The following is a 22,304-nucleotide window of genomic DNA, read 5'->3' on the forward strand; positions in this document are numbered from 1 at the left end:
AGGAGGGAGAACAAGGGCAAAAAATCAGGACCACAAGGGATGCACCCACCCACTGTGACAGTGGAACTGATTTATTAGGAGCCCACCAAGGCCAGCTGGTCTGGGACTGAATAAGCATGGGTTGATTCCGGACTCTCTGAGCATGGCGGTTAATGAAGACTGATGAGAAGCCAAGGACAATGGCACTAGGTTTCAATCCTAATACATGAACTGGCTTTGTGGGAGCTTAGCCTGTTTAGAAGCTCACCTTCCTGGACGTAGATAGAAGACCTTCGTCCTCCCGCAGGGCAGAGAATTTGGACTGCTCTTCAGTATCGAGAGGGAGGGGGAATGGTGTGGGGGGAGGAGAAGAGGAGTGGGGATAGGGGGAGGGGAGTGGGGGGAGGGGGCAATATTTGGGAGGAGGGGAGGGAAATGGGAAACGGGGAGCAGGTGGAAATTTTAATTAAAAAAGAATAAAAAAATAAATAAAAGAAAAAAAATAATTCATTTCTATTATTCTCTGTATCACCAAGAGACTGACTTAATGGGTAAGGTTCTGGTGACCATCTCCTTTAGCAGCTACATGGCATTTTTCTGAAATGCCTACTCTCTATATATATTTTTTCCAGCCTGGCAATATTCTGCCTTTCCATAGGTCAAGCAGCATTATTCATTAACCAATGAAAGCAACACATATACAGAAGGGCATCCCACATCATTTTTCTTTTTATGTTTAACTGAAAAAGAAGGTTTTAACTTTAATGTAGTAAAATTACATATAACAAAACAGGTGTCAAGCAAGAATTACAGTTTCAATATTTAGTCTATTTGTATCTGACAAAATTAAAGAAAACATTCTATCATATACTTTATATTTGTTAGTCTTAAGTTTCATATACAATTTATCTTTTATCATAATTAAAGAAAGCTATAACTATCTGTCTTCAAATTTTCAAATACCCAGACAGATATAATATTACCTAAGTAAAGAGGAAGCGCATTGTAAACAACTTCCCAAACTCTAGAATTGACAGAGACATCTGGCTGCCTAGAAAGACACCCAAAGTTCTTTTGTTACATATGCAGTCAACAAGCCCATAGTGTCCAGCAAACTTTTACATGAAGAAGGAAATTTGAAGATCCGTTCTGCCTGTATTGACAGTTTGTCAGTCACTTTATTCTATGTCTTGCAGAATGACTAGCAGACTCTTTTATGAAGCAGGAACCCTATAAGGATGTCTCACCTTCTTTAGGCAACTTCAGCAGTAACTTTTCTGTGAGTCCTGCATGTCCAGTTTACACAGTATACCATCAATCAGTATACCAAGAGAAGTTTCTTGCCCAAATGGTTAACCTTGTCACATTGAAGGCAAATTTCATAAAGAGTTTCTTCAATGCTCATCAAACTCTCTGAAGTAATTGGTGCTTCTAGGAGCAGTCCTGTCTCACTGTAAAAAAAAAAAAAAAAAAAAAAAAAAAAAAAAAAAAACTAAGGACTTAAAACATTTTAAATGCCATATTCCACAGGTCTTTGAAGTGTTGATGATTATCTGTCTAACTGAAATTTATCTTTGTATTTCTAGAAAACCTAACTGACTACAGTTTGACTATTACATATGACTATCTATCAATCTGTATTTCTTAATTATACATTCCATATTAAATTAATTGCACAAACATAATATCTTAAACAAGAGCAGAAATAAATATACACAATGTAACAAAATCATCCTTAAATATGTATAAATAGACCAAGATCCTTACCAATGCAAAGTATTCATTTCTATATCCTATCTCTCTTTCTCCCTTTTTCTAGAAAGAGATTGACTGTGAACATTTAGCCACTTATAACCAATGCCCTTCAAATGAAAATAAACATTTATGGACAGTCATTTTGGGAATTTGGGTATAGTTTTCTCCAAACTGCTTCCTGCTGTTTGTTAGGCAAAGTATTTTAGGGGTTCACAGAGACCTTTCACAGGGTCTTGTTCCATCAAACCACATTAGGCTGGAAGGAAACCATAGGTTCCAAACCTCTGTAGAAACAAAAGTGAAAACCACTTTTCCAAAGTAACATGTCTTTAGACTCAAATTTTGAACACAAAATACTGTTAAAATATCTATTTTGGTTTAGCTTAGCAGCACGTACAATGAAATATCTTTCTGTAGATAGCTACTTCACAGTCAAAAAATTTAAAGAAAACACAATAGTATACATAACCTAGAGTCTTTGTGTATATTCCATCTTTATGTGGCTTATATTTTTTATTCTTTTAATCTATGACTGCCTCTTTAAAGACTTTGCTTAATTTTTAAAACTATTTATTTCATTTTATAGCTGTCTATACTCTTTGGCTTTTCTCTCTCATGCCTTTTAAAAATACACTATAACCCATTCAGAGGTTTATGTCTGTGAATCTGGTTTTATTGTGTATCTATAACCATTTCTCACCAGGAGTCCTTTTTTTAATGCTAAGCAGGTGTGGCTAGTACCAAGGCTTCTTTGTATTTTGGCCCCACCCAGCCCAAAATGCCAGAGGTAGTTCACCACCAGCTCTGTGAGCCATGCTCCTCTTTCGAGCTCCAGGACACAGCAGATCTCTGTTGCCATTGAGCAACTACTAGCATACTGCTCACAAACCCAATTTAAGTGTAGTAACTCCCAAAAGATTCAGAGTTGATGCTGCCAGCACAAACTAGAAAGCCTTCTCTTAAAGAAATCTCACAGTTTTCACTGCTAAAGCTGAGTGAGGAGACCTCTTAAAGAAGCCACACCTCTGCTTGCCACCAGGAAAGAAAGCCTATCTAAAAATATGCTGCTACCAAGACACCATACTTAATTCTGTTCTTTTGTGTCTATAATTTCTTTTCAAGCTCTCTCAGGTTTTATGTGAATGTAATTGCCCCCTGTTGGGTGCCATTTCACAGGTGGAGACCACTCTTTCATTTCCCGGCTGTCCAGACCCCCCCAAAAAATCACATAAAACTATATTAATTACAATACTGATTGGCCCATTAGCTCAGGCTTCTCAGTAACTAGCTCTTCTATCTTTTTTTTTTTTTTTTTTTTTTTTTTTTTTTGGATTTTTCGAGACAAGGTTTCTCCATAGCTTTTGGTTCCTGTCCTGGAACTAGCTCTTGTAGACCAGGCTGGCCTTGAACTCACAGAGCTCTGCCTGCCTCTGCCTCCCGAGTGCTGGGATTAAAGGCATGCACCACCACCAGCCAGCTAGCTCTTCTATGTTAAAATACCCATTTCTGATATTCTGTGTATCACCATGTGTTGTAATGAACGGCCGGCTGCTTCCTGCCACCGGGCCTGTTTTACACCCAAAATAATTACAAGGAAACTGTACTCTTTTAAACACTGCTTGGCCCATTAGTTCTAGCCTCTTATTGGCTAATTCTCACATCTTTGATTAACCCATTTTTAATGATCTGTGTAGCACCACAAGCTGGTGGCTTACCAGGGAGGATCTTAACCTGCGTCTGTGTCCGGCGGGAGAATCATGGTGACTGCCTGACTCAGCTTCTCTCTCCCAGCATTTTGTTTTGTTTACTCCATCCACCTAATTTTCTGTCCTATCAAAGGCCAAGCAGTTTCTTTATTAATTAACCAATGAAAGCAACAGATAGAAAGATGACCCTCCTCCATCAACGATGAAGCTGTGGCTTACCAGGTAAGGTTCTAGTGACCATCTCCTGCATCAGCTACATGACATCTCTTGGATTCCACCTACTCTCTATATTTATCTCTTTTAGCCTGGCTATATTCTTCCCTGACATAGGTCAAAACAGCTTTATTCATTAACCAATAAAAGCAATACATATACGGAAGGACACCCCATATCATTCTTCTCATACAATACACCCCAACCACAGTTTTCCTTACTTGCAATTCTCTCTTCTCCTCCTGCCGCCTTCTCTCTTCTCTGACTTTAAGTAGATTATATACTCTTAATCACCAACATTAATATCTCTACATTGTTCTTTTCTTATAGAACTAAATATTGAAATATTTGTTTTTGTTTTCTTTGGCTTTGACACTTCTTCTTAGAGATATTGAAGTCAACTCAAAGTTTACAGTGTCCAAAATAAAACTCTGAATTCCTTAGACATGTCATCCTCCATGTACTAATGACTTGTACCCATTACTCCTTATGGTAATTAATTGGAGCAAAAAATAGAGAATGTCACATAAACAATATGATGAACAAATCAACAAATTTAATTTCTGCTTTAAGAGTGTTCATGAAAGCATATTACATTGGCATGTTGGAGCAGATCTATTATTCTTTTACTGACCATTTGTAACCACTACTTTCTGCTCCATCTGTCTTGCTATGTCTTTTCTCTGTGCTACCTTATGCACATTGAAAACACCATTCAGAACATGCTACTCACTCATCTTCTCTTAATGGCATGCATTAAGTCTGCCATTCAGAGAAAAAAAGTTCTGACATGTAGCTCCACCCACCAGGATTCTCTCACTTCCAAATGTGTACCTGTTTGCATTTACTCTTCTACACTATGCTCACGGCAAACAGGAGCATGAACCTCACTCAGTGTTTCAGTCACAACTCTTTCAAGCACATCTCCACCTCATAGACCATAGAGCTTCATTTTATCAGCAATAACCTTTAAATATCTCCATGCACTCCTTCTCCCTTCTGTTAAAACTCTATAATTTTGCTGGTACTTTTATATGTAAATTAGAAATTTTATTTCTTTACTGATCCTTCTTGTTCTCTTCTGTTAGTTTAGTTTTTATAGATTTTGCCTTCATATCTTTTCACAGTATGTTACATATGAATTTGTAGGCTTTTGTCATCTGTTAAATTACAGGCTACCTAGGATGCAATTTTAGACTATGTAGCGTGTTGTAAGGTACCATAGTATGAAATGTAATTTCAGTGTTCAGTAAGTACTTTTTGATACAATTGATGCTAAAAAAATTCCTTTACAACTTGCTAAATAAGTACATTATGCTCCTATCCTAAGATGAGTCTTAGCCTTCCTTTTTTCATAGATTTTTTCATTTGCTTGTTCCTAGGGTCATTTATGCTTTATTTTAATCCTTTTTGGCACTGACTTCTTTTGTGAGAAGAAGACTGCAGCTTTAGATATTAGATATTTCTACCTGCTTGTGCAAGTTTTATGTAAAATCGTATGTGCAACTAATTTTTTTCTATGAAATTTCAAAAAGTCATGGTATGTTTTCTATGGTAATATTATTACTATTCTTGAATTATAAATTATTATTCAAACTCATTGTATTGTATTTTAACATAAACTTTTCTCTCATGTTATAATGGAAATTTTATAAGATCAAGACATGTCTAATTCCTTTGAGGTTCTTTAGAATTCTTAGCCTTTTGAATCACAGAATGACACTACTCAAAAAGTGTTTATTGAACATAGAATTTTATAGATAAATTATAAATACCAAAGAGGTATAACATCATTTTTGTACTCACAATTACAGAAACTAAAATAACAAATCACTGTTACATAGAGAACCAATGAGCAAATACATATACAATGGAGATAAGAAAATGTAATACATGTTCACTCTTTCAGAGTCTACTATTATGCTCAATTTCTAACAAAATCACCTACTAAGCTATGTCTGCAGTGTATACAAATAGAGCTCTGTTGACACTAGCTTGTACCTGTGACTCTTCTAATACACTTTGAAACCACCACACACATACTAATCAGTTTCAAGAGCATTAGAAGCTCATAGTCAACTTGAAGTACGTTGCTATAACTCACTACACTAGTGCCAATGTACAGGCTGGGCTTTTATGTCACTGTGATTTAAAAAAAAGTGTGCATAGCAACATAAAGGAAAAACAATGTATTTATACTCATGGTTGCAGTGAGTTCAATCCACAGTCAATTTACTCCACATGCTGGAGCTGAACAGTGTGGACACACCTTCTGTTTTGGCCAGAAGGACAAACTCAAGACAGGGCCAAGAACAATATTCTCCTTAGAATCTAATTAAAGTAAATGGCCTCTTTGTCTAGGCTTGTCATGTATGATCTCCCCAAATTGGACTTCTATCCTCAGATAACACATTCAAAAGATGAGAACAAGAGGGACATTTTATAATCAAACCATAAGATACATCAATTAAAAGTGATTAAATTGAAATAAAGAGGGACATGGTTTGTTTGTGCATGTCTAGATTCTAGCCCTTCTTGACCAACAAACCATGTACACTTTGCAGGGATAGGTTTCAAAACATGTTTATCTCTAAATCTAATTTTATTCTCCAGATCTTCTTTGATAAAAAAAGAATAGCTACTTGCAACTCCTTGCAATAAATGAAGATATTAAGAGGATCAATAAGCTGGAATTAGCTTTATAATTATTCTATCTATTGCCAATTCAATGACACATAACACCTAGAATAGTTGCTGTTGACCTCTAAATTGTTGTGATTCATTAGAGAACTTAGAACCATTCTTTTTGTCAAGGACTGTTTTTCTATACTATACCTTAATGAATGAAAAAAGTTCTCTTGAGTAGTTTAATAAGCTTTCTCCAATCTACAAATTTCATTATCCCATGGATTCATTGAGTTACTTCTGTTTTGCAAGGATGGTATAGTTGATGTTATATGGTCAAATATTCTCATTTTAATAGTTAAACTAAAATTAAATGATAACTACTATGGTATGAAAACTCATATTTTGTCCTTAAAAGAAAATAAGTATAATTTAGGCAATAGTCTCTAAGTAGTATAATAGAGACTTATAAATTCAATGTTAATATATATTAATAAGTCTCCCAAAACTATTATTAATCTTCCTAACCTCAAAATTCTAATCATAACTTCAGATATACCTATTATTGTAGATAACCTAGAATAATCTATTTTAGACATTCTTCATTTAATTGATAGTTTTTAATTCCAAGGACACAGCCACTTAACTTTTATATTTTTGCCATGCTTCATTCTGCTATCTAAAACTGACACATGCAATTGTTCAAATTATCATTCTTTTACATTTTATTTCCCATTTAATTAGTAAGCTCAAATAATGTTTACTTATTTAAAATATGGCTTAGATATTTCCTTCTTTTGTTTTTTTAACCTGCATATTTTTCAAATAACTAGAATAAATATCAAAATTCATAAAATACATTATATCAGTATAAAATAATATGAAAAAATAATAATAAATATTAGGTTAATATGAATCAAAATTACTACATCATTTCCCAACCCAACTTAATGTTGTAGCTCTATTCTATGACAACCTCCCATAATGTATACCTTCAAAATCAAAGCATCAGTATTTCTGGCATTATAATCTTTATCATCTTTGAAAAATAAAGGTTAATAAGTACAACATGGAAGTTCTTCCCTAATTTTTTCCATAGTGTACGAACACATTGACCTACCATTTTAGACTTTACAAATATTGATGATGCCATTAGTTCCCCTTGGAATATGTCTTCTGATTCTCAAAAATTATTAGTCATGGAATTCCCCTCAGTATGCTGTGAATACCATTGGTTAATAAAAAAGCTTCTTTATTGAAGCACAGAATAGGGTAACACAGAAATTCCAATCAGATAGAGGAGGAGATGATGTGGGATTTCCCTCTGTGTGCTGTGATTACCATTAATGAATATAGAAATGGCTTTGGATCTATAGCAGGGCAGAATTAAGCTAGGCAGAGAAAACTAAACTGAATGCTGGGTGAAAGAAAGGAGGGTCAGGGAGAAGCCATGGAGCTGCCATCAGAGACAGCTATGCCAAAACTTTGCTCGTAAGCCACTGCCACATGGTGATACACAGATTAATGGAGCTGGGTTAAACTGAGATGTAAGATTCAGCTAATAAGATGTTAGAGCTAATGGGCCAAGCAATGATTTAAATAGTATTGTTTCCATGTAATTATTTCAGAGTAAGCAGCTGGGAATCAACAAGTGGCTTCCTCCAACAAGGAGAGATTTGGCAGAGTCAGAGAGAAGCCATGTAGCCATCACAGTGGACAGATGCCAGACATTGGACATGATCTTACCTATCATGCAGCAACATACTGAGTAATAGAAACGGGTTAATTTAAGATGGAAGAGCTAGCTAGGAATACACTAGAGTCATTGTCCAAGCAGTGTTGCAATTATGTAGTTTTGGGGTGATTATTTCAGGTCTGGACACCAGAAATGAATGAGCAGTCTTCACTAACAAACTGATGCCAATGTTGACAACTACGTCCACATAAAATCTTAGAGAGATTAGAAAGAAATTTTAGACACAAAAGAACAGAGTTAAGCATGGCTTCTTCATAGCTGTATTTTTTTTCAGATGACCTCTGTTTGCTGGTGGCAAACAGGGTCACCATGGCTCCCTTAAGAGAAGGCTTCCTGATTCAGCAATAACAGCAAGAAAATATAAGGTTTCAAAAGGGTGGTTTTTTGGTTCATGCTTGTTGCACAAACAGAACTAGCTCTTTCAGGGGATGGAGCATTTGCATGGTGTTTGTGAGCAAAGTGCTACAACTTGCTTAAGGGCAACACAGAACCTCTGTCTTCTTGGAAAGGGGGTTATAAGCATGGATCACTGAGCTAGTACTGAACAGACTGCCTCCATGTTGGACTGGACACAGCCAAAAGTCACACCACTTAGCTTTTTTTTGTTGTTGTTGTTTTGGTTTTTTTGTTTTGTTTTGTTTTTCGAGACAGGGTGACTCTGTAGCTTTGGAGCCTGTCCTGGAACTAGTTCTTGTAGACCAGGCTGGTCTCGAACTCACAGAGATTCATCTGCCTCTGCCTCCCAAGTGCTGGGATTAAAGGCATGTGCCACCACCGTCCAGCTACCACTTAGCTTTTTAAGACCTTGTCTTGAGCCGGGCGGCGGTCAGAAAAGAATACAGAAACACAATAGGAAAGATTCAGACATAAACAATCTCTAAATGAGACATAGTGTGTTTACAAATGTGAGTAAGCTTGGTAGTGATAAGAAAAAGAGTATAGAAAGTTACAAAAAGAAGTAAATCATTTTTTTAAAAAAAATAAAGCAATGTCTTTAAAGAGAGAGAGACATTAATAGATTAAAAGAATAAAGATGGAAAATACACAGTCTGGATTATATAAATTATTGTGTTTTCTTGAATTTTTTGACTGTGAATTAGTTAAGTACAGAGAGACATTTCATTGTACGGGCTGCTAAACCAAACCAATGTATGTACTTTAAAGGTATCCTGACTTCAAAATTTGGATATAAAGATATATTCCTTTGGAAAAGAGGTTCTACTTTTCTTTTTTCCACAGAAGATGAAAACCTGTGGATTCTATCCAGACTAATGTGGTTTGATGGACCAAGAAACCTTGGTCTCCTCAAAACCTAAAATTACTTTGCCAACAAAAGTAGGAAGCAGTTTTTAGAGAACTAAGCCCAAATTCCTAAATATTTTTGATAAAGGTTTATTTACATTTAAAGGGGTGGTATGCTATGCTTTGGTATGGATCTTGGTTTATTGATACAGATTTAAGGTCAATTTGATTATACATATAATAAATATATATGTGTGTGTGTGTGTGTGTGTGTGTATGTGTGTGTGTGCGTGCACGTGCTCTTTATTAAGATATTGTGTTTGTGCTGTTCATTTAAAAAAGAAATATAGTTTAATAGATAATAGGCTTGTAATCATGTTAGTTAGGTTTCTAGATATATAGAGATATATTTCAATTAGATAAGTATTCTTCAAACCTTTTAAAGACTAACAGAATATGGCATTCAAAATGTTTTTAAAACTTAGGACTTTTCATAACAGTGAGACACATCTGTTTCTGGCAACAGCAATCTACTTCAAGAGGATGATGAACATCAAAGAGACTCCTTATGGAGTTGGTTAGCCATTTGGGCAAGAAACTGCTCTTGCCTGGACTGCTTGATGGTATGCTGTATGAACTGGACATGCAGTACACACAGAAATATGACTGCCCTAAAGAAGGTAAGACAGTTCTTCTGGCTTCCTACTTCATGAAAGAGTCTGCCAGACATTCTGTGGGACACAGAAGAAAGTGACTGACAAACTGACAAAATAGGTGGAACTGTCTTTAAAATTTCTTGCTTTATGAAAATGTCTGCCAGATAATATGGGCCTATAGGCTGAAGATGGGTGCACTAATGTTACAGAAGAACTTTGCGTAACTGTCCAGGCAGCAAGATGTCTCTGTCAATTCTACAGTTTTGGAAGTTGATTACAATGTACTTCCTGATAACTTAGATTATATTCTATCCTCCTCGGGCCTTTGATGTGTTGAAGAATAAATAGTTATATTTATAGTTTTCCTTAGTTATTATAAAAGATAAAGTAGATATAAATGTTATAATTGTAATTCTTGGTTGATAACTGTTTTGTTATATGTAATTTTGCTATGTTAAAGTTAAAACCTTCCTTTTTATTTATACAGAAAAGGGGAGGTAATGTGGGATTCCCATTTGTATGCTGTGAATAAAGAAGCTGCTTTGGGCCTATTGTAGTACAGAATGGGGCAAGGCAGGAATTCCAAGCAGATAGAGGCGGAGAGAGGAGGTAGATTCAGAGAAGCCATGTAGCCTCCACAGGAGACAAATGCTAGACAGAACCTTGCCAGTAGGCCACAATCATGTGGTGATAAACAGATTAATAGAAATTGATTAATGTAAGACATAAGAGCTACCTAGGAATACACTAAAGTCATTGGCCAAGCAGTATTGCAATTGATACAGTTTCCGTGTGATTATTTCACCTCTGGGCAGCTGGGAACAAATGAACAACTTCCTCCAACAATCAAGGGAGCATAGGCCAGTGACCTACACGAGTATAGATGCAGAAATACTTAAAAAAATACTAGTCAATCAAATTCAACAACACATTAAAAGTATTATCCACCATTGATAAGTGATACTAATTCTATTACGTAAAGATGATTTAACTTGTTAATAAAAACAAAAGGTTGTATTGACTATTGTTTTCTAAAAAAAATAGAAATGATAGAGTTTGTTAGACTGGTTTACAGGATGCAAGCAGGTTAGTTCAAGACTGACTGTCTTACATTGGAGAGACAGAGAATCCAACTGTTCAATTCTTGAGGCTGTATGTCACAGTAGGCATAATATGGTGTTAGAAGCCTTAAGGATTCTTGCAGAGATGTATACCTTGAAAGTGAGAACAAAATGGCAAAAAGCAACATTTCCCTTTTTTATGTTTTTCATTAGGGTGGCAACCATAAGGTGCCACAACACTTAGGGTGGGTCTTTCTGATCATCAAGAAAATTCCCCATGAAAGTGTCTAGTACCTTATATTTAGTTGATTCCAGATATAGTCATTTTGATAACCAAGATTAGCCATCAGAATGATGCACACCATGAACCGAATAAAAGAAAGATCTACAGAATCATTTTAATATAGGTAGAAAGGACTGCTGTGGGATAATGCTTTTGAACACTGTAAAGATTTGTCACCCATCCCAGGTGTCCAAGGAGATGTCCCCAGCTTGTTCCTAGAGCAGCTGAGGAGAGGGTGCCTGAACTGGCCCTATCCTATAGCCATACTGATGAATATTTTGCATATCACCATAGAACCTTCATCTGGCAATGGATGGAGACAGAGACAGAGACTCACATTGGAACACTGGACTGAGCTCCCAAGGTCCAAATGAGGAGCAGAAAAGAGAGAACATGAGCAAGGAAGTCAGGACCACGAGGGGTGCACCCACCCACTGTGACGGTGGGACTGATCTAATGGGAACTCACCAAGGCCAGCTGGACTGGGACTGATGGAACATGTGATCAAACTGGACTCTCTGAATGTGGCTGACAAGGACGGCTGACTGAGAAGCCAAGGACAATGGCATTGGGTTTTGATTCTACTGTATGTACTGGCTTTATGAGTCTGTTTGGATGTTCACCTTCCTAGACCTGGATGGAGGGGGGAGGACCTTGGACTTCCTACAGGACAGGGAACCCTGACTGCTCTTTGGACTGGAGAGGGAGGGGGAAGGGGGATGGGGGAAGGGGAGGGAAATGGGAGGAGAGGAGGAGGTGAAAATTTTTAATAATAATAATAATAATTAAAAAAAAGATGTATCACCCATATTGGTTAAATAAAAAGCTGATTGGTCAGTAGCCAGAAAGTATAGGTGAGATAAACAGACTAGGAGAATTCTGAGAAGAGTAAAGGAAGGGGCATAGTCAATCAGCCAGGCGCAAAGGAAACAAGATGAGAATGCCTCACTGAGACAAGGTACCAAGCCACATGGATAAATATTGACAAATTATGGGTTAATTTAAGTTGTAAGAGCTGGTTAATAACAAACCTGAGCTAATTGGCCAAACCATTTATAATTAATATAAGCCACTTTGTGTTTCTTATGACTGAATGACTGTGGAACCCAGTGAGACAGAGACTTCTGTCTGCAAAGACATTGATAAAATTAAATAGTAGCATGATGTAGGGTGCAATGAGGAGTGCTTATATTATAGGAAAGAATAACATAATCTCACAGGAGCTCAGTCAACTAGATGATGTGTGGCATATGTTCTCACTCACTAGGAATATCTATGATATGGGATGAGCACAATATCAAATTAGTTCAGAATAATCAATGTCAAATTTAACAGTTGTTGCTGTTGCTCTACAGAGAATGGGTAAACTTTTCCCCTTGGTCAAGTTTTCAACTATTAATTGATAGATTTTGGTGTTTCCAGATGAACTGAATTAAGTTCCAAGGTTTGTACAGTTCTTTCATATGTAAAAAGGGACTTTTAGAAAGAAGCTGTTCCAGGGTTCAGGTTTTAGGAGACATGGTCACTTGGGGTTTCTCAGGAAAAATGCTGTCCTACTAAGGATTTTATGAATTTATTAAGAGGTTTTACAATCACAGGAAAAATGTGTGTCACTTTTGTGCCTAGCAGCAACATTTTCATCTGTCATGAATCTATATAGTCTATGTTGATTGTCAGCAAAGGGTGTTTTGCTATTTATCTGGGCCACGGCTACATAATCACCTGTGTTTTAACATAGTTGTAAAATGATTTCTTTAACATTATAGTCCTTGCTGATGTGATTGAGAATAAATAAATGGAATTTGTTTTTGCATGCTTATTTGATCTCTAAAAAAAATCATTTGGGTCTCACTATTGTGTCAGCACTAAATCACAAAAGAAAGTTTTCTATGTGTCTTGACGGAGGCAGTGAGAAGGGAGACAACTTGAGTGAGTTTCAAGGTCATTGCTGTTCAGATATACTGTTGTCTTCACTAATGAAGGTAAATGCTGAAATGGGCTGAGCAAAGAAGCATTACAGAGAGCCAGTGACTTGTAGTGAAATTAATAACAGGATGCTATTTGTGATAGATAGTACTGAGAAATAAAGGTTAATAATATTGTCGATGGTCCTGTGGACTTGAAGAAATCAGTGTCTACATTCAGTTGTTTTTTTTTTTCTTTTTCTTTTTCTTTTCTTTTTTTTCTGCCACTGGTAAGATGTGAATGTTTTAAAGGGTGATGTGAGGAAACCAAAGGCTATCAGATAGATGGCCTTCACAAGTGCATCTGAGCCTTTCCTGCGCCTCAGGACTCAGAGGATTCGGAGGAAGTTTTGATAAGGTTCACAAAGATCTATCTGAACCTTAGTAGCCTTTTCTCCAATTATTTTTCTTATGGCAGTAGAATTTCTGTTCCAAAGACTGTCACATGCAGTTTCAAGCTAAAAATCTAGGACATTCATCAAATATAACAATGAAGCAAAAGTTATATCCAGGAAAATCACAGCTTGAATGTGAATAGCAGGAACTTCTGGGACTCAAGAAAGAAAACTTTTGTTGTGCATTTAATATTATAATTTTCCATTTTTAAGGAAAGTTTCTTCTTATTATGATTTCAAAAGTTAGTTCTACAGATAACAAAAATAAAATAGTTTCAGTTGAAGATTTAATCATTAAAGAAGTTTATGATAGGGATGCTGTCTACATTAGTTGATTTACCAACTTTGCATGTGAGCTATTTACTCAGTTGAAGGAATTTAGGTAGACTTAATTAGATTGAACAGGATCAGTAATTAATTATATAATTTTAGTTAATTAATTCTCTGTATCTTATGATAATTTAATATATCAGAGACCTTTTTGTTTCTCCCTTATAATATTGTCATTTATATAAATTGGGTACATTTTATTTCCCTTAGTTTGTCTCCCAGAGATGGGGAAATATTTTTCTTTGCTTTTTAATACCATATGCAAGTATCCTTGTCAATGATGATTATGTGAGATGTTAGCAGTGTGCCTGTTTGATGTACTGAGCCACATATTTGGGGATCATGTCTCATTTTTGTAAAAATGCATTTCAATATATTCTGATAGTTTTGTAGTTCAGGTTAGAGAAACTTTTCTCATTCTAAATTTTGCTGTGGAATCAAGCCTCCAAATTTCATATTTAACTCCATGAATAAAACAGTATGAAAATGCTGCTATATAAACACACAGCCTAATTTCCCCAATAACTTTGGAAGACTTTTTCAATATCTCTGAAAAGTTTCTTCTGGTTTCAGATTTTGTGTGTATGTGTGTGTGTGTGCATATCTTGATGATGTTTCAGCCAATTTTTATTTAAAATGTTTCATGTATATGTGTTAAAAGATGTTGACTATTTTCAAGAACTCTATTGTATTTGGACTTAATATACTTTCAGCCTAAGGAAAACTATTGTCAGAGTTACATTTTGGGTCAGTCCCAAAAATTGCTCCTATCCATAATTCAGCATCTGAGGCAGCTTGTGATGGAAAAGAAAAACTAGGGGAAGAGTTCAGGAATGCCCTGATTAGAGATTTGGTAGTATAAGAAAGGTCAAATTGGAAACCCTGCACAATTTGCTGTGCGAACTCCTTTAGTCAATAAATAGCCTTTAAGATAATTGCCCACTTTGGGTGTGGCCACATGTACTATAAATGCAGACAAAATTAAAAAAAAAAACATGCATGGGTCTCTTGACTGCTGGAGTCTGTTCCAGTTCCCAGCTCTTGGAGAGAACTGCTGATCACTGCTTTTCAGTGAGTCTAACCCTAAATAAATAAACCTTTATTATACTCCATCAGGGTTTGCTGAATCAGGCATGGCATACTGCTTCTCAGGCTCAACTCCAGCAGATGAGACACCAGAGCATTCCCTGGGGCTGTCTTCCAGGGGGCCTAAAGTAGCTACCGCTAGAGGACAGCAGGAAAGGGGTCTGGAAAAGGCAATGGGTCCACATCTGTCTTGCCGCTTGTACTTCTGTCGCCCACCTCAGACACAGTTCAGAAACTCGCCCTTCTTGAGCATGCCCTCCCACAGGCACTTGGTGAAGCAGAAAGCCTGACAGGACTTTTGTCTCTACTTGGTGATCTCACAGTCATTGGAGGCTGGACAGCTGTACTCGATGCTCCCCTGGATGGTCCTTTTGAAGGCAGCTTTGCAGGCCTCACAGGATGCCACACTGTAGTGGTAGCTGGAGACCACATCCTCACCGACCATGGCAGAGGCATTTGGGTAGAGAGCTAAGCCCAAGATCCCTACTGCTCTGCTCACCAGACTTTATACCGTCTCCATCCTCATCCTCCTTGTGCCCTGGAAGGCAGCAGGCTAGAGCTGGTTCCCAGGTCAGGGTCACTGGGACTTCAATCTCAGTCTCTGAGAAACTCTTTGAACTGCCAGGGATGACTGACTCTGTCTTGATGTAGAGAGAGGCTCAGTGCCTATCACCTGCCTCCACATGATGCTGGTCACCTGGGGCTCCGACAGGGCAGGCTGGCAGGCATTAGGGACCTAGCGACCTGTAATGGTAGGATGAGCAGGGTCCCTCTCCTCAGGCTGTTCTGTTCTGCTGTGCTGTGCAATTGGTCTTGGGAGTCCATGAATTCTCTTTGGCTACTCTAACAAAATACCACAGACAAATTTCTAAACAATAGAAATGCAGTTTTCCAAAGGTCACAAACATATTTTATGTGCCTCGTGAGGATTGCTTCAAATGATACCTTTTGGTATGCTCATATGGCAAAACTGCTGGAAGAAACTGACATTCTATTAAAGATCTTTTATAGGGTCACTAAATCATGTTCAAAGAGTCTCACAGTCTAATCACAATTCACAAACCTGAAAGTCTTCACTCATATTGCCACAAGTGTATTATTTTTCAAAATATAAATTATGGAGGGAAAGAGAAGTTTGAACCATAATAAGGGGTGTACATATCTTCCTCTAATGCTTCTTGATTTTGAAGCTGGATTAAAAATAAAAGGAAAATAAAAGACGTTGGCAGAGTTCTTGTGCACTATATTATTTGAGTTTGTGCTTTAGCATCCTGTACTGGTTCCTACAGAAATTCTAGATCAGAGTGCCATTTTTGTTTACCATGTGGCTTCTGTGTTTTTTTATCTGCTAGAAATGTCCTTCTATGCAATCACATATTCACCAAAATTACCTATTGCATTTTGTGGAAAATTTTTTTTATTGTGCTTCTGTGAAAACTGTCACTACTCAGTTCCATCCTATTTTTGAGAGTACCATCCCAGTGTTCTATCTCAACCATAACACATCCTCTGCCTAAATTTCACCATTTTCTGTGATTGGGTACTAAATTTGTTTTCCTGGTTTGTTTCTAATTTGTTGAACAGCACTTTCCTGCAATGTTAACAGGTGCATTCGACCTGGTGTTCAGCACTTAACAGAGCAGTCATATTCCCCGTGTATATTTGGTCTCTTATTCTTTAAGTAAAATGAAGCTTGTTAAATATAGCTTGTAAATCAACAGTGTTGATGATAGGTCTGAGTGACTGGGACATAGCAGCTCAGACAATAATCAGAGAAAAAGAGGCTATGAACTTGAGAGTGAGGGACATGGGAGACATTCCAAGGAGGTAACATGGAAAGGTTGGAGTAAGAAAAAAGGAATTGTGATTCAATTTCAATTAATTTTTTTAATGAAAAGAAATAAAACTTGATGACAATAAAGTTATTTGGGCATGTGGTAGAATGTGTCTGCCTTCTCTATTTTTTCATACATGAATCTCTATAGTACTAATAGAAACATAGAAGGTAATCCAAATACACTATCATTTGCACTATGTCTGTACCTTTTCTACATATTGTTGTAAGGATAAGAAACATCTAAAGACCTCTTGAATTACTTTACTCATAGTGATTTATTATTCGTGTGATAGAAACCCACATGGTATGACCTGTTTTTGTTCTAAAATTTTATTTAAAATTAAAATGCTAACAAATACTGTAGGGAATCAAAATTCAGTAAGATCTCAGTGTCCCTTTCAAGTGGTTGTGATATACTAGGTTGATTGAGAACTATATAAAATGAGATCCATTCAAAAACCCATAAAAGTGTATCAAGTGTCAAATAAGCAGAAAAGATACATTTTTAGTTTAAAGGACTGGAGATTTTTTTTCAGCTTTTACAATTCGCAGTTCGCTATTCTTCAACCACCATTTTTATGTATCTGAGTAAATCACCATTTTTCTTTCTTCTTTTTTGTCCTTCAAGTTCTATTCTCTTCAACATAATAGAATTGCTACTAGGATGTGAGATTAAGATTCAACATAAAGATTCTTATTTATTCTGAAATTGACCATTCTAGGTGCTGTATCTTTTGCAGGCATTTTTGAAAGATTATATACATATATAAAATATATATACATATATATACATATATACACATATAATATATATACATACATACATATACATACAGATGTATGTGTATATATACATACATACATACATTAAAACTTCTTGGCCCTTGGTACTCAAAATGTCTTCTCTACTGAACAGGAGTGTTCCAGAATGATGGTAAGACCACTTTCTGTGTTACTCATATCTACTGAAACACTTAAAAATTCAGCATTTGGAAATAAACACAGATTTGGAAATAAATACAGATTTGGAAAAAAAGCACATATGATACATATCTGACTCACTTCATTGGATAAGGAAATAGGGGGAAAGACAAAGTACCTAGAAATTAGAATTGTGTGCTATATTAACATTTGCAATGAATGGTTTAGTATCCTCAAAGTTGATATGATCTGAAAAATTAATTTAAATATTATTGATTGCTAATTTATAGGACAATAAAAGAAAAATATGTTGTGCTTTGCAGCTGGGGTCTTAACGTACAGCTGAAATCACACATATATTCTACTATTTTATTGACATTACTTTAAGTGTCAACATCTAATTTATCATAAGATCTCTAATCAAAAGTAGAATAACTCTGTTGAGAAGCTAATGCTAACAACAGTTGCACGTGTAGAACTTATGGAGACATTAGCATCACAATACTTCATGTGAGTTGCTTTTAGAAATGTACTCACTTCAAAATGCACACAATTTCCCATCCTTTCTCTTTACCTTTACTGTGATCAGAATTTTGCTTAGATATGGACTAAGAGCTCTAGTGCAGAAATGAATGAGCACAGCCTTCATTTACTTTTGCTTCATGATGTGTGTCCAATATGCAAGAACTTTGCAGATCATAAAAAAACATAAATTTTACTGAGCTTCAGTGGAGAAATAGGGCAAAAGCAGAATTTCATTAAATATGACAAATGTGTACAACTTTTAAGAGTCAAATTCCCTAGATACAAAGAAAGGACACATGGGTTAACACTAAACAGGTATGAGATTCAGAAGAGGTTTTCACTGTGTTGTTTTCCTTTGTTTTAAGATAGAAATAATCTATTATTGATACATGCTAAGAATGTCAACAGACCCAAGAGTTAGAGGAGATTAGGGAGAGGAATTTCACCCCTTCAGAAACCACTATAGCTTTCCTATTAAGAAATCTGATCTGAGCCATGTCTTTCTTTGAAAAAAAAAGATGACTAAATTTAATATTGGGAATAACTAACCATGTCTCAGTATTTCCTGGTGACAGAAGAAACTTGAAAGTACGGGAGGACTCTGAAAGAGACTGTGATTATCTTGAAATATCCCCCTTAGTAAATTATTTAAAAGCAAATAATTCTCAAAAGGATAGTTTCCACAAAGAAGATGAACAGCATTCCATAAAGTGAGAATGTTTACATTGCAAGCATGCTCAAGGAGTATCAACAAAGGCATCTTTTATGGTAGTTGGGGAGGAGAAATTTGTATTACCACAGAAAAGACATTTTGGAGTATGAGTTCTTTAAAAGCCCTTCAACTCAAACTGGGCTGCAGCCTCATCCTTTGCCTAAAACAAGCCTTACTCTAATGGAATACAGTCTACCCAAGGACATTTACTGAGTCATTTAAGGTAATCATCTAAAACAAAATCACTTCCATAACTTCTGGTGGTAAAAGGCTCTTGTGAAAAAGTATGTGGTACTTTTTTTTTTAAAGCAACCACTGTATGCCTCTAAGCTTTATATGTTCCAAGATGCCCCTTAGCCTGGATCATATGAGTTTCTGAAATCTCTCTCCACTTGTCATCTGTAGATGATATCATGAGCACCAGGTAAAAAGGCTTGTAGAGGCACCAACACAATGTTTTGCCTTCACTACTGATTTCTTAAGGCTTCATTTGTGTTTGTGGATCAAAATTGTGTTTAGTGCAGAACATCACACTTCTGTATTTATTTTGTCAAAATGCTGTGTGAAATTTGTATGATAATGAACTTTATTCCCATCCTCAGTCTTTACATGAACTTTATAATTTTATTGTGAAAGGAATGAGAACACATAAAATCTCCAACTTCCAGGGTTACCATAGTATATTTTTCAAGTAGTAAATATTGTCAGAAATGTGCAGTACAAATATTTTCAATATAAGATAATGGCACAAACATTTTTCACTTTTACAGTACTAAGTTGAATTATCATAGAAGCACTTGTAGTCTACTGAAGTGAAATATTTGTGATAAAATCTAAGTACTATTACTATAAATATAAGATCTATTTTACTCCCAATATTTTGGTTTGATAAATTTGTTGCTTAACATCCCGATTTATCTGCATTTTCTAATTCATGACAGAATATTTGTTTGTGGCATAGCTTGAAATTTAAAATTTGTTACTGTAACCAGCACGACATCTTGCCATCTGCTGACTAGTAAAGAAATAGTTACCTGTGATTAATATGTGACAACTACTCATACTAAAGAGAAATATCCTTTATACGTTTGTTTTGATCACAGGATTTGTTCAAATGCATGCCATATTCAGCAATCTTCTTTCTTCTAATAGTAAAAGAGAATTTTACCAGTAAATCTTCCATCCATGACCCCAGTGTCCATCATGAAAGTGATAAGTATGGTTTGCATATTACACTTCATGGAGCATGAAATTTAGAATGTGAAAATCAATTCTACACAATACTGAAAAAAGTATTTTTAAAATCCTCAACATTCAGTTGAAAACTGTCAAAGATATAATCAATGAAATAAGTTTGTGAAAACATGAATAGATATGACTTTAAGACTGAACTGTCTAAATGCTGAATGTCAAATTAATTAATTATTATATAAGGAAATCAATACACAACTCTTTATATTTTTATCTATATTAACTAGATACTATGAGTATAGTATCTGGGTGGCCGATCGATGAATGAGTTAATGTAAAATCAGATTATTTGTGTTGTTCAAAGTATTACTGGTAAAAGATACATTCCTCAAAAATTTTATGGTGCTATAAAGACAGGTCAAGGGTTAATAAAATTCTATGCTTTTCTCAAAGACCAGAGTTAGGTTTCTAGCATACATATTGGTTGCACAGAACCATCTCTAACATCAAGAAAAGTCAACTTATCATCTGCACCTACCTATAAGTGCCTTAGTGCACACACACACATACACACACACACACACACACAGAGAGAGAGAGAGAGAGAGAGAGAGAGAGAGATACTAATAACAGAAAAAGAAGAATTTTTCACACAATCTCCAAAAAAGTACTTTGAAAACCTAAATAACATTTATACATTGCTGAATATCAAAACTTTGCAAAGTTAATAACAATTGTTTTATGCAATACTTTAAATTGCATAATTTGATTTAGCAATTAGTTGATTTAGCAAATTTTTTATTACCTTTACATTACATAGATTGATGCATTGATGCTTTAAATTTTATATTAATGAAAAATATTCAGATATATGGATTTAATTTAGCTTAGCTAAAACATTCGATCTCGGAGGGATCTCCTAAAGACAGTGTATTCTAAAAGGAGGGTTTTTTTTTTGTTTTTTTGTTTAGTTCTCTCCCTACCCTAACTTACATATGCAGGGAGGACTTGTTGAGACACACTCTCAGACTGAACAGCCTAAAAAAGTCTCCTGAACTTTGGGTGACCTGAAACAACCTGAAACACAGACCAGTTTAGTTATCTGGAAAACAGAAAATAGCTCAGCTTCCTGGAAACAAAACAAAACAAAAAACAAACAAACAAACAAAAAAACCTAGAGTACTTTAAAAAGACACTTTTCAACCCGTGGAGCTCTTTTTACATCATGCAGAAAGCTAGCCTTGGAGAACTGTCACTCATGCTTGGGAGGACTTTTTAAGATGCAGATATCTTTGAGTCATGTGTAGCTGGTGTTTCATTGGACTGCCAACACCTAAATAAAGACAAAGAGGCTTATTATTAAGTGTGAAAGTTTGGCCTTAGCTGAAGATTGTTCTCAACTAACTCTTAAAACTTAAATTAACCTGTGTATATTAATCTGCATTCTGCCACATGGCTCATTACCTCTCCTCACTACTCTTTGTCACACTTCCTCCATGTCCGTCTGGCAAAACCCAGTCTCAGATTCTTACCCCAAGTTCCTCTTTCTCCTGGGATGTCCTGTCTATCTTTGCTTGCCTATTGACCATTTATCTCTCTATTAAAAGAGTCAAAAGATGCCTTAGACAGGTGAGGAAAGGCAGACACATCTTCACATAGTGTTATCAAATGTCCTATAACATTTCTCTATCTTGTGTAAATAAAACATAAAAATTCTAACTCTAACATAATAAAACTAGATACAATAGAAACAATTATTGGGCAAGAATGCAAGAATTACATTCATAATTCTCAGGTCATTTGTATTTAGCAATTTCTGAAAAAGTACTCTAATATCTGTTGTATCTTGGTGAACCCAAGTTTTGTACCAAAATCACTTTCTCTTATAACTTGTGTTACCAACCTAAAAATATGTTTTTAGATCTTAAAGTATTCTTTTAAATAAATAATTTAAACTTTCATACCTTTCAACCAAATAAACTTTAAACCTCTTTTGTAGCTTTCTTTTCTGAATTTGGTAAAAAGAAAACTGTAAAACTATAACTATTTAGTTCTCAACCCCATCAG

The 22,304-nt window shown here is 35.7% G+C and overlaps 1 pseudogene; it reads right to left on the reverse strand.

The window, feature by feature from the left end:
* Nucleotides 1-13,163: 13,163 nt before the first annotated feature.
* Nucleotides 13,164-15,736, reverse strand: LOC130871274 (steroid hormone receptor ERR1-like; annotated as a pseudogene).
* Between the last annotated feature and the right edge of the window lie 6,568 nt (nt 15,737-22,304).

Source organism: Chionomys nivalis, chromosome 3, assembly GCF_950005125.1.
Source record: "Chionomys nivalis chromosome 3, mChiNiv1.1, whole genome shotgun sequence".
In the NCBI taxonomy this organism is placed as follows: Eukaryota; Metazoa; Chordata; class Mammalia; order Rodentia; family Cricetidae; genus Chionomys; species Chionomys nivalis.